The sequence below is a fragment of the Sparus aurata genome, chromosome 20 (assembly GCF_900880675.1).
Source record: "Sparus aurata chromosome 20, fSpaAur1.1, whole genome shotgun sequence".
Classification (NCBI taxonomy): Eukaryota; Metazoa; Chordata; class Actinopteri; order Spariformes; family Sparidae; genus Sparus; species Sparus aurata.
The window spans coordinates 23,007,893-23,023,723 of NC_044206.1; the positions used below are offsets into that span (position 1 = coordinate 23,007,893).

The 15,831-nt window shown below is 39.7% G+C and overlaps 1 protein-coding gene across 9 annotated transcripts in view; it reads right to left on the reverse strand.

The window, feature by feature from the left end:
• The window catches only part of meox1 (mesenchyme homeobox 1), a 76,650-nt gene that overhangs the window by 16,843 nt on the left and 43,976 nt on the right, over positions 1 to 15,831 (reverse strand). For 8 of the 9 annotated variants that reach the window (XM_030401350.1, XM_030401346.1, XM_030401345.1 and 5 more), the window contains exon 2: positions 2,618 to 2,950. The gene's annotated coding sequence lies outside the window, so the exon portion shown is untranslated. Of the gene's footprint in view, positions 1 to 1,472; positions 1,557 to 2,617; positions 2,951 to 15,831 lie in introns of all 9 variants that reach the window. The other variant, XM_030401343.1, reaches the window with a different exon arrangement.

A 15,831-nucleotide genomic window follows, 5' to 3' on the forward strand; every position in this document is an offset into this window, starting at 1 on the left:
TGCTCCGTTGATGTGACGAACGGCAGAGTCTGGTGATGATTCTGTTGGTTCATCTTGTGGAGGGTTTTAGGCAGGAAAGGTATGAAAGGTTACTGAAGCCTTTTTCATTTTAGTGGAATAAAATAAAAGTCATTTCTTTAAGATAGCTGATTTTTGAGTCTCATTTATGACTCGTCAAATACGGACACTTTGGGATGGCGACCTACAATCCCTTTCTTACAAATAGGATCTTTACTTCTTTACTTCACTGATGGCAAAAATGGATAATAGATGAAACTGTCACTGAGTTTGAGTCAACATTTAAATCTTCCTCCTTCCTTTATACAACAGCTGTGAAGTTATTAACTTCTTTAATGGCAAAAGTTTTAAAATGAGACAAAACTATGTGAAGCACTTGAACTGGGAGCGACCTCGTGACAAACTGTGGTGGTTTGAAGAGTAATTGTTCTTCTTGTTCTGCACTGATTGAGTGAAATTTCTCATATTGTCAGTGAGCTGACCCCAAACATGCCGTCGCGTCTTATATTATAGGTCTCCTGCTTCCATGTTGTGTCACGTTACAACAATGAAAACAGCTAATCTTTACCTCGCCGATGCTCCACCGCAGAAACTAATTTCCCCGCTGCCACAGTATTACCACATGGTGTATAATATGAGGCCGGGTCAGACTGTGGAAGCCGGGCTACTGATTTCACTGGCAACAACATCAGACTTCTGGTTCCAGCCACATTCTCACTCAGCTCGGAGCCACAGGATGAGTCAATACTTCATCCATGGAAAATCAATTGAAGACTGCTCTCTAGTGGTTTTCACATGGAACAGCGGAAATAAACCCAAACTATCAGTCACTGAGGAGTCGGTTAATCTCCTCCTGGACGAACTGTCACAAGTATTTATTTTCATTCAATGCAGTGATTGGATTAGTGGCTTCTGTAATTTTAAATCCCAGGTTGTTTGTCTTATTCAAGACGTCTGTGAAATGGAAGGCTCGTCGTGAATCTAATTCTGAAGGGCAGGTGCTGTGCAGAACAGCCGAGCAGCGGGATGCAAAGATCAGATATTTCCACCTTCTGTGCTTTTGTACTTTTTCCAGAGACAAATAAATCAATATGGATCAAAATAGTAACCTCCCATCCATCAGATTTGAGCGTGCACACCAAATTTTATTCACATTTTAGAGTATTTTACAACCCTGACTCCAAAAAAAGTTGGGATGCTGTGTAAAAACAGACAAAAATAAACCAGAATGTGATCATTTGCTTATCCTTTTTGACATTTTCTCAATTAAAAACACTACAAAGACAATATATGTAATGTTTTACCCCATCAACAACGTGGATTTTTGTAGATATATGTTTATTCTGAATCGAATGCAAGCAACACATTTCAAATAAGTTGGGACAGCGGCAACACAAAGCTGGGAAAACAGGTCAAAGGTTCACCCAAAGAGAAAAATTCACTAATTTACTCACCCTAATACAACTAGATGGTTGGGTGAAGACAAAACATTCTTGGAGCTTCACAGCAAAACAGCACTGCAGCGTTCTACTAAACAACTGAAGCAGATGGAGAATTCTTTTTAAACGTACAATACCAAGACGTAAAATGGCTCCATACAGCTTTTCCAAAAACCTGCCAACCTTGTGACCTGAAAAATAGGGAGGATTTAAACAAAACAACAAATGTTCTGGGGATCCTATTCTCAAAAAACTTCAAGGACTGTGTTTCCTGCATTCTGGTGACACATAAAAAACATATTTATGTCAAATAATTCCAATTTCACTTCGAATTCTCAGAAAACAAGGTAGAATGATTCGTCCTTTTGGCTTTAAGTTGCGTAAATTTGTGGCATAAAGTAATATTTATAACTTTTCATTCATTCATTATTTTCTGGCTCTTTGCTTTAGAGAGTCTGTGCACGCCGCTGGACGAGGAGCAACACTACAGCAGACTTTGTGTCAGAAACAGGTTGCTGTAACTAAAAGGGAAAAAGCTTTAAAACATTCTGGAGAGATACAGCAGATTTGTGACCCTGAGAGAAAACTGGGACAGGGCAATGACAAACTGTAAACGCCAAGGAAAATTGGAAGGGTTGGCAATTTTGCCCAGTGTATCAAAGTTCCCTTATTGATTTGAAAGGCTTATTTTTACACCCTTTAGATAAAGACTGAATTTTCATTATTAGGTGAACTGTTCCTTTAACTTGTAACAGGTGACAGTATCATGATTGGGCATCAAAGAGGAGTTCTGACGCGTTTTTACTACATGGGCTCAGGAACACCAGCTGTTGTACTTTTATTTGTATTTTACACAGTATCCAACTTTTTTTTGTAGAATCTGGCCACATGGCTGCAAAGCTGTTTTCTGCTCTGACCTTTAGACACACAGACAAAGCTGCACCACAGGAAACCAGAATCATCCACGCCGAGCTGCTTGTGATCACCTTGGCCATTTAAACGCACCGAACACAAGATAAATCAAGCTAGATGTCTGTGAGGTCCGAGGAACACCCCCCGTTTTTGTGGGTGTCAGGAGGGACTGATCGGATATGCCTGTACGTGTGTGTGCGCTTGTGTTGCTGTGTGGACAGTAGCGCTATTGCGTGTTCATGGATTACCTTCCTTCCTGTCTGCCTCATCTCGTTTCCAAGCAGCGCAGGGCTGGACTTCCTGCTCTGGGAGCTGGGACTCTTTGAAGAGGCCTACTGAGCGCGCTCTCTGGAGGGTTGTCAGGATCAGCCTTGGCCAGCAAACACCTCAAAAGGGAGCAAACTCACTGCAGCCAAACATTTCCTCAATCACTGAACTGACTCTTTGGGGTTTACACTCCCGAGGCGCAGGGGCACCAACTCCCTGATGCTCAGCGTGGGGAGTTTGAGCTGTGCAGAGGAACGGAGCTGTTCACACGCGAGGGAAGACGAATGCAAGAACACATGTGAGCACAGCGCAGCCTGTAAGCGTGGACAAAAAAAAAAAAATGTAGAGGTTACGAGTACATATATGTAAGAAAGGAAGGCACACACCCCAGACAGAAAACACAAAAACAGGAAGGAACATCACATAAAGGGTGTAGAGACGGCCTCACACACATCATTTCCCTGCAGTAAGTGCAGGTATGTTGTGATACATGTGTTTACGTGTGATTCCTGTAAATGGGGGGATGTAGGGAGGGAGGGAGGGAGGGAGGGAGGAGGATGTCTGAACAGCAGCATCCTGTTTACCTTTCTGTGGAGGTTTGTGTTTATGTGTGTGTTTATGTGTGTGCAAATCCTTGACACTGCAGGTGAAGAGTTGTACAATGCGCAATATCGCACCTCACTTCAAATTTTGATGATTTAAGAACTTGTTCCACGACCGCTTCTGCTCTGAGTGCATGTTGTTTTTCAATAAGCTGCGTATGTGACCTCAGATCTTTGCACGTGGAAAGTAATAGCCTTGTAAGACCCTCTGTGCGGTTATGCGAGAGGTTTTCTGCTGGAAATGCTTCGGGGAGTCATGTCATATATTATAAAGACGGACAAACACACCAGTCACAGGAAGACATGCTGGATGAATGGATCCTGTGTGTGGTCAGGCGTTTTTATCGTCTAGACTAAATACATTTCTCTTTTTGGTATTTAAAAAAAACATTTTCTCAGGCGCAGTTCGGTTTTAGGAAAAGATCACGGTTTGGATTAAAATAATAAATCAACGTTCATCTTTTGGTTTCACACGGGACACAAAAAACAAAAAAATCATCTCTGTTGGTTTAAAGTTAGACGTGACGAGACACCAAGTGCAAGCCGACAAAATCGTGAATCAAGAATGAAAAGATGGTGTATGCTCCTGTAGAGGGACACAGGTCGGTTTTATATAATTTAAAAGGTTCAGTTTGTGAGATAGTTGATTGTTGAGTCCCAAATCGTCAAATACTGACGCTTTGGATCGATCTTACAAATTAGACCTTTAAGTCATGAATCTTTGCTGTGTTAAAGGTCTGGTGTCTAGAATTAAGGGGGATCTATTGGCAAAAATGGAGAATATTATTCATAATTACATTTTCATTAGTGTTTCATGACTTTAAACTGAAGAATCGTTGTGTTTCTTCCACCTTAGAATGAGCCTTTAATATCTACAGAGGTCCTGTTTCTACAGTAGCCCAGAAGGGACAAACCAAACACCGGCTCTGGAGAAGTTCTTTTGCGATTTCCATGTTTTTTGTTGCCACCATTTGGGAGGGTGAGGCAAACAACCACAACCCCTAAATACCACTACATCCAGCACACTGGAACAATTTTTATTTATTTTTTCAAATGTGCTCCAAATCCAGTGTTTTATGCTCACAATTCATCTCATAGACGGTTGACTCGGTTCCAGGCTTAAAACTCTTTATGTAAGGACTTTCAGAAACCTCAATTCAGTGAATAAGTGGGGAAATTCACTTTTTTGAAACCGTAACTGTCGAGCTCAGTAGTGAAGAGTGCTCGGAAACATGAGAAAGAGACGGTAAACAATAGGACTAAAAGGCCTGAAGTCAAACTCCAAACCACAATAACCGGATACTTTACACGACTTCAGCTGAAAAATAGCGTCATTTTCTAAAATACGAGACGCGTTTAAGTGCTGAATTACAGACATGATCACTGCAGTGGAAACAATAAGAGCGGCACATTCAGCCGAGACAAGCCAAAGCGCGTTATGGATTGCCAGTGACATTATCCACTGTATGATGACAATGTGTGGGCGCTAGAGCTTTTGGGGTTTCAGTCAGAGTAATGCTAGGGTTAATGCACTGTCTGCCACTGTCAAAGCCGCAGCAGACGAGGCTATGATAAGACACAAAGTATCTGTGATGTGAGGGAAATTGCCAGTGACAGCCTCCATTATGATAATTACCCCGTGTGTACATACAGCAGTGAAACTGAAGAGGGGTTCAGCTCGCGGTCAAGCCAACGGCAGCGGAGGGCATGATATCATGTGTGGTAAAACAGGCAGTGCCAGAGCAGGCACGAGAAAACAAAAATGCCTATATTTAGCTGGCTGACGCTTTTACGATGATGGATACTGTACCGAGTGAGTCAGCCCTCAATCAAACGGGGGGGGAAAAAAGGAAGAAGAGGAGGAAGAAAATAAAAAGGAAAGGGAGGAAAGAAATTCCAGATGTCAACAGTAAAGTTTGTCCAGCTCCGGTTTGTGGCCACTGGAGCTTTGTGTACCTGCCCCTGCTAAAGCCATTACCTCCGGCTGCTGCTCCGGGGAAGCTGCACAACAAAGCCAGAGAATTCTCGGAAGCCCTTCAATCAAGCTCCCCGACACCGCCGCGGCTCGCTCGCCGAAGAACACGCTGTTAATTTGACAGGGTGGAGGTGAGGAAGAAGACGAAGGTGTGTGCCCCGAGCCTGTGGTACGGTGTGATGTTTGAGCATCTCCTTACTTCAGGTAATTTTAATGCAACTTTGAACTTTGCTTTGCTACATTTCAGAGACTATATTGTGCTCTTACTCAACTCCAATCATACCATACTTCTGGCTCCTAATTATCTAGAGATCAAGATTTCACTAGTCGACATACAATGAGCTTCTTAGACACATAAAATGGACATCACTTCCATTTCTGACAGCTGACCAAGGTTGGTCACTGATGGTGGTCAGCTCTGGCTCACAGTCGGTGGTCCAGTTCATCCCAGAGGTGTTGGATGGGGTCAAAGTCAACTTCCAACACTTCTAACTGAGAAAACCATTTCTTTACAGGACTGACTATGACTGGGTGTATTGTCAAATGGAAACAGGCTAAAGGAAACATTAGAACGAAGGGGCTGAGCACAAACAATGAAAGCAGCCATTCCACACCAAACAGGTGTATCCATGATATCCTACGGTCTGGTTAGGTTGAGGCACATAAAGTGAAAAAGATTGGGCTTTGGCTTTAAATATCTGGTTCTGTCACAACAAACATGAAGAAGAAAAACAAGAAAAAATCTTGTTAAAAACATCTGATTTTGTTGCAACAAATGTGGCTTGAATATCTGTTATTGTTGCCGGGAATTGTCCCTGTGTGGCATCAAAACCAGCAGTGGTTAAACGCTTGTCAACACTTGTCAATGTTGAAACACTCACTTCTCTTTCTCTCTTTCTCACTTGGCCGACAACTCGCCCAGTAGATTTCAGAGCCACAGCAAACCAAATGAAAATCAGTATCCTAAAATTACGTATTTCTGTGCGTTTGCAAATTGTTGGTAACATTTAAGATACTGTGGAACAAAGGTCTGGTCGTTTTTAAACATTTTAATGCACATTGCATTATTGTTTTCCTGGTATCGACATTTATCACTATATGGCACATTTTGCAAAATCACAAATGAAAGAATCAAACTGATGTTTGGGATCTTGGGATATTTCAGTGTTTCGCTTGATTGTTAAATCTGAATTTTTCTGTGTGTTTTATTCATATTTTTGTTCCCCAAAAATACTTTTATTGCACATCCATACACAAGCTTATAAGCACCCATATCCTGATATCCCTAACTAAATCTGAGTAGTGTACTGTATATTGAGTTGATCATACATGAGTAAACCTAAATACAAACCCTACATTTACTTTGACATTGTAAATTCTGCAGGGGAAGAGAGGAATCCTGGAACAGCTGACGGTGCTGCTAAGACACAGTACACATTGTAGCCCCTGAGGCTAACGCTAGCTAGCATACGACCGTTAACAAAAACCTAAACTCTCCCCTCAGTTCTTACTGGATAATAGAAAAAACAATCTGCTTTTGTTTGTTTTTCTCTCACCACAACACGTTACAACAGCAAGTTCCATTTTGTTTACGTCTGCTTCCCCATGAGATCATGTGAAAGGGTTAAAGTGGGAGCCGAGCTTCAGCAGTGTTGATATATGAAGTTTATCATACTTCAGTAAGTCTAAATGACACTTCTACATTTACTTTTTAACTTTAAATGCTAGGTTTTACTTTTAATGAGATTATTTTTGCATAGTATTTCTACTTAAAGTAAAGTACTCGAGTACTTCTTCCAACTCTGTCACTGAGTCAGTTTTTCTCTCCTCTTACTTCTGTTTTAGCGCATGTTATTTCTCTCTGTATGTGTGTCCGTGTGTGGGTGTCATGCGTAAGAGATGGGCAGTGGGTCAGATCGCGGTTTCCAAAATCATCATCCTGTCCTCCAAACTCCTGTTTAGTTTGATTGTCACCTCTGTGGATGGACATGCTTCATTTCCAAGATTTTTCCATGTTCCTCTTCCCATGGCCGTGCTGCAACCACAATCAAACCCCCCAATCCACCACCACCACCACCCGCTACACTCCTCCATGCAACATCCCTCCTGGACGGGGGGAAAATGGTCTCCATCACTTTCACTTTGACTTGAGCTGAACCAGACGTTGCTCGCTGAGTGTTGTGTAATGTGATGATGAAGGCTGGGTGGCTCTCTCATGTATCTAATCCAACCGTTGGCTCCCCCGGGGGCTTTCTCAGAGATGTTCTGCAACCACGAAATGAGAGACAACTGCCAAACAGGTCCGAGGAAATACGACTCTGCGTACGGGCCTCGTTACAACGCAGACTGCCAAAGACATCAACGGTAATCATCTTTACTGTGTTTGTTTTTTTAAGACTCACCCCTGAGCATGGCATTCAGAACGTTAGTTACTGACCAACCGTAAGAGTCTCTTGAATAAAAAATATCACATTTTTTATAGTGGAAAAGTGAGAATTTTACAACGCAAAAGACATGAAATTTAAAACTGGAAATCCAGCAACAATATATGACATCTAATGACATTCTAATGACGCCTCTTAAATAAAACCTCACATTTTAAGTCCTGGCTTTACAATATATGAGTCTAATAAAAAATGTTGCCACGGTTCGAACTTGTGAATGATTGTGACATTAAAATGACAATCACATCATCGCTGTTTTCACCTTTTGAAAAATGCATTTTAAAGGTTAAGCCCACACAAGAAAAGACACATTAAACATAGTGATATATTCTGTTGTCCTACATATGTGAAGTATTTTATTGTTTCAGCTAAAATAATGGCCTGTCGCTCCCTCCTGTGTTTCAGTTATTTGGGGGGAGAAATCGGTTAGGTCACCTCGGGAAGTGTCAGTTTCTCAGGTCCAGAACACGCTGTGATGTAAAAAGAGTGAAATGCAGCAGACTGTCTGTTACACCAGACGTGTCATTGTTCTCTGTTTTCATGCAATTTTGCTGTTTATTGTTGATTATATTCTGTTTACACTAGTGTAGTTCCCATTGAAAACTTGCTGTTCAGCACAGATTGTCTAGTAATGTGAGGGGTTTATCGACCCAGATATGGTTGATAGCTACGATTTGAAATCTGTATGATTACATCTGTACTTTCCGATTCAGACCACAACAAGAGGCATCCTGGAACAGCTGACGGTGCTGCTAAGAAACAGTAAACATTGTAGCCCCTGAGGCTAACGTTAGCTAGCATACAACTGTTGAGTAAAACCTAAAATCTCACCTCAGTTGTCGCTGAAGAAAAGAAAAAACAATCTGCTTTCGTTTGTTTTTCTCTCACTTCAACATGTTACAACAGCAAGTTGTTGCATCACACTTAGCTCCACTTTGTTTATGTCTACTTCCCCATGAGATCATGTGAAAGGGTTCAAGTGGGAGCGGAGCTTCAGACGGTGTTAGCTGTTTATTTAAAATATGTTACTACTGGACATTTCATGTGTCCAAACTATATCTCTATATTTATAGCTTCGCCTGAGTGTTCTTGTAACTGAAACTGCACAAAAATATAACCATGATAAATACATAAATACATCATTGGCCCAAAAAATTATTTAATTGAACAAAAAAATAAAGATAAATACATGTAGGCATTAATTAATATAGTCAGACACAAATTAATATTTTAGTTTGAATTCTTTACCTTTGTATTATTTATCTTATTTATTTACTTTCCCATTTAATTTCCCAATTTCTTTATAAATGTATTTAATTTGTTAACATATTGCATTTTTCCCCAATGTATTTCCACATTTCTGAACCTTCTTTTTTTAAATACCGTTTCATCCATTTTAATAGAAAAATTCATCTCTGTCAGATTGTATATGAATGAATGCCTACACTTTTTATTAATAATGTTTTGGTGCGCTTAATCGCATGTAAATATATTTAATAAGTTTGTCAAAAGTCAACCAGATATATTTAACTTCTAATCAAGTTGTTTCCCCCTTTCTTGCTCTTGAGGTTACACCTAAGAATTCACTTTCACGTTCACATCCCTGTTAAACTGACATGTCAGATAATTTGCTGCAGATTTACAACACACACATAACAAGTGTTGTCATGGAACTTCAGCTTCACAGCCAGCTCGTTCTCTCCATGTGCTCTTAATCACCATTTATGTACATTACTGCTGTAGCGGACGTTTCTGCAGGCTAATTCTACAGTGCGGTAAAGACCCGGTCACTCTGTTATATATAAATCTAACCCTGCTTAAGGCCTGTTTGAACCTGCTGACAGCTCAAGGACCAGCGGACAAGAGCACCAATACGTTTCCACAGATGAGAGCGTCATCGTGTGTTAGACAAGGTTTTATACAACACTGCCCTCTACCTGCTGCTGGAGGAGCTCAGTCACTTTCCTCCCACTCAGCACAAACAATACTATTTTTTAATCTGCGATGAAATATAGTAATACAGCTGAACTCATCAGTAGTAATAAAAATACCCCGTCAATATAACTTACAGTACAACAATGTTTTACTAACAGAGGTCATTCTGCATTATGAGAACTTTTACTTATTATATTTGAATATATGAAGCTGATAATACTTGATCCTTTTAAATGCAAGACTTATGGCGTATTTTACATTGTGGTATTTCTACTGTATACACTGTAAAATCTGACACAGTGGTATTAATTACAAAAAATGACCAAAGTTAAGTAGACAAAAAATTCTAAGTTGTTAAACTTTTAGCAAGTACAACTTAAATGTAACGGTCTACTTTGCTTGGTAATTCTGAGGCAATCGGTTTCCTGACTTTTTTAAATCAAAGTCAACTTTTCAAATCTAGTACAAGCAATCAACAGCAACAGTTTGTAGTTTGTTTGTCATATATTTGTTAATATTTGCACTTAAGATATCTACATTCTTTCCTGCTTTTTACTGCACATCAATTCCCCTTACGATAAAACGTCCTGTCTCGTCGTATCTAAAAGAAAACAGCTCAGCACATTTATATAAAATTCTCAGTGTTTTTATTTTAAATGCAGCATTTTTTGCTTGATTTAAAGGATCTGAGCTCTTCTTCCACCTGATAATGTGATAATGTGTCTGTATATCTGCATGTGTTTGCTGTATGTTATTGTTCTTTGTATTCATGTCCCTGTCCGTCTCCTTGGTGCAAGGACATGAAACACATTTCAAACTGAGGAGTGATTGTGGCATTAAAACATTAAACGGCCAAATTATGGCCATTAAATTGATATGGCTTCACCTTGTGAGACATATATCTTAAAGAGTGGGCGTAGACAACAAACGAGACATTAAACATAATGACATATTCTGCTGTCCTTTGTCAAGTATTTTATAGTTTCTGCTAAACGCATGGCGGTTCACTCCCTCCTGTGTTTCAGTTATTTAGAGGCGTAAAGCAGCCAGGCCAGCGCGGAAATTTAATGTTTTTAGCTGCAGCTGTAAAGTAAGAAGTGAGAACCGAGGAGTTGTTACAGACCACAAAAAAACAGACAGTGAATATTGGATGTACTTTCATCAGGTTTACACAAACACAACTACAGATGAATGTTAATGTTACTCTGTAACAGCTGCAACTGTTTGCTACCATCCACCTTTGCAGCAAACAGTGTGTAAACGAATGAAATATGTTATTTTTGGAAAGGTTCTGAAGACGAGGCATCGCATAAAATCATTTGTCTGTGTGTCCATTACCATGAAATATAGCTTGGACTGAGATTGCATCACAGATTCATTTATTTCACATTAAACTAATGGCTTAAAGCGCCAGCTGTCCATTTGTGTCTCTACGAGAGAGCAAAGTGAAAACAATTACGCAAACAGTGCAAACCTTATATAGTCAGGACCAATGGCGAAGAGTCAATCTCGTCCAAGAACATGAAATAAAAAATGTACACCAATTAGGCCACAATAGCTTCAACATGTTTAGTAAATTAAATTTAATACCTAGTGTTCAGAGATGTTTGGAATCGCATAAATTTATATTGAATCGCCTTGTAACTGTGCGGAGAAATTCCGAAATAATTGACCCTTTGGCACAGAAACACGGACCTCGTTTCAGTGAACTCTTCATTTTAATGAAACAAAAAAGTTTGTAAAAGTTTGTGGGACACTGGGGACACTGGTCCTGTCCAGCGCTTTGACTTGTTCCTGCCAGGTAATTTTACAAGTCCCTGTGAAGACAGATCTGACAGCACAGAGAGAGTATGAGAGAGTATAAGAAAGAGAGAGATGATAGAGCGCCTTAACATGTGCCAGAGAGAAAGGAGTTCTTCTGGAGGCCAGAACCGCGTGTTGCAGAACCCGAGCCAGAAGAAAGGCTTCGCTGTGACCTTTCTGCTCCCCGCAGGGAGCGAGAGTGATGGCTGGATGTCAAAAAGAGAAAAAAAACAAGTAGTTAAACGTAAAACTCCTTCTCGTCCTCCGTCTCCTGCAGGTCAGGTGCACCGCGGAGCCTCGGGTTTGTGGATTCACAAGTTGAGCCTGAATCGTGCAGACTCTTCTTGTCCTGCCAAACTCCTGTTGACATGCTCGTCCATGCCAACAGAAACATTTGAGGCTGCGTTTACCGACGCCATGAACAGTGACCCTTGAACAATTTCCCAAAAATGCACTTCAAGCAAAAAGCAAAGCGCAAAAGGAAACCGGAAAAGAAACTGACGATTCGTTCGGGCCAGATGAGCTCTGCTGTGGATCTCAACCTCTCACTCCACAGCTGGATGCTGAAACTTCGATATGATTGTAATTGAAACTGGCAGACGTAATCATGCATCGCTATTTGAAAAATTCAGTATGAATGGAACTAGAAACTTTTTGGGAAGGAAACAATACTTTCTTGCAGTATGCAACAGAAATGATCGATTAATGAGACTGAATGAATTACAGCTCATAGTACAGTAAACAGTCGTAAAAGAACAAACTCTCAGTTCACTTCAGTAGAGAAAAACTGTTAATCGTGGTATTTTATGGTGATATTCCCCATCAGAAAAAAGCTGTGTTTACTGTGAGGCAGGAACATCCATTGGCCGCAGTAGCAAAGGAAGAAGTCAGGTAAAGGAGTATAAAGGTTGTTTGGTCTGTGATTATTTGAATTCACCTTCCCAAACCACCATCTTTTTATAAACTTACCAAGCCATTTTGGTGGCTACACCTAACCTAACTGTGGCCATTTCACAACGTTAACCACATGACTACGAAGATGCATAAATGGTATGCAGTTTTGGAACAAGTTATATTCGGTCATTTAGGTATGAGGACACATTGCAACCTGTATTTAAAGAGGTAAAATGGTACAAAGCCTGGAACCAGGTCTGGATAAATCAAATTTAGATTTGGCCTCTGCAAACACAACATCGGTCTTTTAACTCTGTTTATGGTCTAAATCCAAACAATGAGATAAAAACACGCTACAACATTCTGCATAGCTGGGTAATAACTTTCTTTAGGACTACAACTACAAGCAGCACATTTCTTGTTCCATGCTGTATAATTTGACCCAATATTAACATAAATATATTGATTTATGGTAATTTAGGTTTAAAAGGGCCTGTAGGTGCCATCTAGCAGTGAGGTTGCAGATCGCAGCAAACTGAATAATGTGAACTGAGAAACAGGAAAGGTCCTCTTAAAAGCCAGTGTCTGGTTTGTTCGTTCTAGGCTACTGTAGGAACACGGCGGTGCAACATGGGGGACTGCAGGGACACACTTCCTCTGTAGATATAAACGTCTCCTTCCACGGAAACTAAAATACCCTAATTATTAGGTTCAGGTGATTATACTCCAATATATACTCCATATTATTACCATTAATCTTACAAACTGGAGCTTTAAGTATACCTAATCATATCCTCATACAAGCTAAAACTTGTTTCTCCATTGAAAGAGTAAAAAAAAAATAATTACAGATTTTTACAGATCACTTTGTCCTGAGACTATTCCAACACAATTTGTGGTTCGTTATTTAAAACTGCAGTAAGACTTTCTCATGATTGATTGTTTTGTTATGAACCCCAAATTGGGCAAAATTACTTTCAAATTTAAATACAACTGGTTTAATCTTTAATCTGTAGCAGTTATAAAGAGGTACACTTAGTTATTCATCAAAGAAAGCTACTCCATGAACTGACTTTCAAGTAATTTTGGTTCTTTGGAATAATGTCCAATTTTAGTTGGCAACACAAATTGTTCCTAATGTGGTAAAAACCAGACAAGATAAACTCGCTTTGTAGTGAAGCCCAACACACTGAAAACATGAAGTACATTTCTGACGACAACAAACACAGGTGGGGCAGTAAAGATGGGTTTATACAACACGTCGCTATCATTCCACCCGTTAAACTCGCCCCATATTGTCATTAACCACACCCACATCTGCTTGGCAGGTGTCGCTACATTTATTCAAAGCTATTATTAGAACAACAACCGCTTGGTGTCGTTTCATGTAGAAGTCAGAGTACGAGCAGCGGTTCTGAACTTGCTGAAGTCACTTTAGAGTTTCACTGCTCTGTCAGTGACCCTTGGCCGGTATATTAAACATGACGTAAGAAAGTCCTTGTTATTTATGAGGGGTATGGTTTCAGCAAAGTGTGAACTTGTAATGGCTTATTTATTTTTGTAGGACTTTTTCTCTATAAAAGAAGTCCTGAGGATACACGTGGAGCTGTTTTATGGTATGAAAAATGTCTGTGTAGAATGAAGTCAGTTTAAATCTGTGCTGCACTGTAAATAACGTAAATAATGTTGGGCTGTTTAAACAACTGCTGCCATAAATATTTGAGTTAACTTAACTATGGTTGAATAATTAGCTCAAAGTCTCGTTTGAAGTGTTTTCTTTTTTTATGTGAAAACAACTGTTAATAACCTTGAGACTTAGTCATAAACTTGAGAAACACACATGATTTATAATCTGAAAACACCGGTGCCCAGACTTTTCCCCTGGAGGGCAAAAACTAGAATTTACTGGCGGAACATTGTTTTGTGTTGTATTGTTAAGATGCAAACTGGAGCACAAGGATCCCACGTTCCCTTAATCAAATGTCACTCTGCCCGTCACACTCACGTTCCAAAAAATAATAATAACAATACAAATTGGAGATCATAGATATTAAAAGAGCAAACAGCATAAACAGTGATTTATATCGATTTTCTCACACATTTTTGCTCAAGACATCTGGTTTGCCAGATCAAAATATTGCCTGGGCAGCACTGCAAAGTCACATCAAACATCAACACAAACAAACTTTATCTCCTTTTCCATTTCCCCAGTTTAAAGAGTTATCTTTTCTTTTCACAGGAAGAATTTACTTTGATCCAACATCAGATTTTCATTATTGTGAAAACAAACAATTAAGACTCACCAAAAAATGTTTTAAAGACACACAGCAAGTTTTCATCTCGTATTTTTTTTTGATGGGAAGTCTGTCAGTGTGCTGATCACGTTTCTTTAGTATCCATTTTCATTAAGTCGACTGAGCTCCGTACAGTTTATTTTATCCAACTCATTTCAGAAGAACTCGTCCTAAAGTGGTCTGAAAATAAAACCTAGATATTTTAAGTTTAATTTGATGTAAATAAATAAAACTCTGACATACAAACATTAACATCAAATTAGTGAGAAAAGATTAGTTGATTCCACAAAATCTCTGTAGAAAAGTTATATATTGTCTACAGCAGTGGTATCATATTTATTAACATTAGTCTCTTTCCATGTGGGAAATTCTGATGTATCTGCCATTTTATATTCTATATTTCTATTTCTATTTAATAAAAAGTGAAATCGTGAAATAATGTGCATATGCAACGATAACTAAAATGTGTATAGGTGCAATGAAAAAAAAGTTGTCCAAAATGATGCTTTAATTTTTTGTGCAATCCAGTAGATAAAAAACCAAAAACAAACATATATACTGCTGTTGGGTTGTTTTAAATTGTCCTAACTTCTGTGTTTTACAGTTTCTTCAAATGGTTTCCTTCATGAAGATGTAATAGAGTTTTAATAAAAAAGAACAAACTGTCTAAATATAGTCCCAGCCTTGACCCACACGTCCTCTGTGTAACACCCAATATTACCGTTTTTTTTGCCGTTGGGAGACGCCACAGTGACGAAACATGACTCGGGTGAGGGTCACGCGATGCTTCGGAGAGAGGACCCCTCTGTTTGGATTGACTTGTCTCTCCCCATGTGAGGCTGACCCAGATAACGCCACCCGTGCGTTGCTGTTTTTTCTCCCACATCTGCCTCCAATCGACGGCAAACCAACCGAGACCATGACCACTCATTATTCACAGACGAGTTACTTTCGTGCTTTACACCAGTCCGGTTACGTCATATTTGTTTATGCTGTTTGACAACGAGCCCCTGCTGACTGAAACGGACACACTGTGAAACATTTATTGAGGTTTATTCCCCCAAAATGGGCTTCTCCCCCTCCAACTGGAGTCCTGATTTACACATAGTGATGGTGTGTGTGATTTCGTTCAATCGCTGTCATTTGTTTAGGAGTTTGTGTTGTGCTGAGGGGCAACAGAGTTTTTAATGTATCTCCCGAGTGAAGGCCTGAGGAATCTGGACGGGGAAAGTTGCGTTTCGTCCAACC